The sequence below is a fragment of the Drosophila virilis genome, unplaced genomic scaffold, assembly GCF_030788295.1.
Source record: "Drosophila virilis strain 15010-1051.87 unplaced genomic scaffold, Dvir_AGI_RSII-ME tig00002246, whole genome shotgun sequence".
Lineage (NCBI taxonomy): Eukaryota > Metazoa > Arthropoda > Insecta > Diptera > Drosophilidae > Drosophila > Drosophila virilis.
In genome coordinates, this window is record NW_027212902.1 from 53,039 (window position 1) to 55,344 (window position 2,306).

A 2,306-nucleotide genomic window follows, 5' to 3' on the forward strand; every position below is an offset into this window, starting at 1 on the left:
TTTTTCAAGATATCTTGATCAAACTCGTTTTACTACACTCCTCATTTATGTGCTAAGTCCTATTAGGATCGGACCATTTTATTATGTTATAGTTTTTTAAGATAACATAACCAAACTCGGCGTTTATTAGTTTTACTATACTTGTTCAGATCAGCAGCTAAAAATTAAACTAGTATTATGTTACCATATCATTTCAGTTACATATTGCCGTGCGAGGCGTACAATGTTTGTTTGGCGCTTCTCGCATGTCATAAAATAGCTCAATATTATTTGCTGTTAACTATCTAGCGCTAATCGCTTCACGCTCATCATATAAGTATATAAGCATATAAGTAAATCAACCTTAACTTCTTGCTATTAAGTGCTAATAAAAAAGCTTGTTAGCCCAACATTTTGGTGACCCCGATATAATTATTTTATTTAACATTGTAGTGTTTCATAACACTATTTAAATTAAAATTGAGCTAGTTGTTACTAGTTTCGGCAGCAATTAAAAACCGCTCTTATATACATACATATGTACAAGCAATTGTCATGTGGTAAATTGCAGCAAAGAGAAGTCTGTGTACATAAGCATATATACTCATACATACAGACGCGTTGGCTCTCGCTATCTGCATTTTACTTGTGTTTTTATTCGACTAACTGTTGCGCGCGCCTAGGAGTACAGTGCTGACCATAAGTCAACGGTGAACAAACTTTCGTGTGCAGTTTTAATTCGGGTTTCTTTGACCTTTTTTAGTTTGCTACGGTTGACATGGAAAGTTCTAGTACAGAATCGATGGACCAGCCTACAAACAGGGTGTCATTTTGAAAGCGCAAGGTGGCATCCTCGTATGAGCGGTTGCAGGCGCTTCAAGCTAGCCTCAACCAAATGCCCCTTGCCAATAATGATAAAATTGCATTGTCAGTACTGCTCAAGCGGATTGAAAAAATGGAATCGGCATTCGAAATCGGAAGTGAGTTACGCGAGGCTTTTGATGAGCTTTCAGTAACTTTCGAGACTTCGGTGCGGTTTGAAATTGCTAAGCGCAGTAGAGCATTGCCGTCCAGCTCCACATTTGTAAATGAGCCTATTTTTGCTGCGTCAATGACTCGATCCAGAGCGTTACCGACCTCAGCGCCAATCAAAGGTTTTCTGGAGGTTATACAGACTGATCAGATTTCTTTTCAATGTTCACAACCTTAATAGAAAATCATCCCGAACTCACAAACATTGCAAAAATGCAGCATTTGCGGCTCTGTTTAAAGGAATCTGCGCTGGATACCATTCGGTCATTGGAAATATCAGAGGCTAATTATTCCATAGCATTAAATTTATTACAAAAACGATTTGATACCCGTCGATTAGTATTTCAGTCACACATCGTTGAACTGCTGGGGCTCAAGAGGGTAGGAAATGGCTCCGCTCGCATGCTGCGTGAATTGGCGGATAAGTTTAATACCCATATTCGTGCTCTCACCAGTTTGGGTAGCAAGGATCAAATTGCTGGTTGTATCCTTGTTCAGGTGCTACTGCAAAAACCGGATCTTGCTACGCAGGCGAAGTGGAGTAATTTCATCATGGGCATAAATTGCCACATTTTTGGCCAAGATATCTTAAAAATCAAAATGTTTTTTCATACAACAACGCAATTTTAGACAGTTCGGTCCTATGGCAGCTACATGATATAGTGGTCCAAAATTAATAAGGCTTTGCATATTTATGAGGAGTATAGTAAAACTAGTGATGGTCAAGATATCGTGATAAATAATACATACATCTTAATTTTCGACCAATTATTCCTTTGGCAGCTGTATGATAGTGCTCCGATTATAATAGGATTTTGTATATATATAAGGAGTATAGTAAAACTAATTAATGCCGAGTTTGGTCAAAATATGTCTTTGGTTTTACTATACTTCTCATATATGTGCAATATCCTATAAATATCGCACCACTGAATCATATAGCTGCCATAGGAACGATCGGTCGAAAACTAAGTTGTTGTTTAAAAAAAACATTTTTTTTCGCGATATCTTGACCAAATTCGGTATTTATTTGATTTGCTATACTCATATATGTGCAAAATCATTTTAATATCGGACCACTAGCTGAAATAAGAACGATCGGTGGAATATTAAGTTGTATGACAAAAAGATTATGTTTTACGAGATATCTTGACCAAACACTGCATTTATTAGTTTTACTATGGTCTTCATATATTTGCGATATACTATTAGGATCGGACCACTATATAATATTGCTGCCATAGGAACGATCGAGCGAAAATTAAGTTGAATGAGAAAACATTTTGACTTTTAAT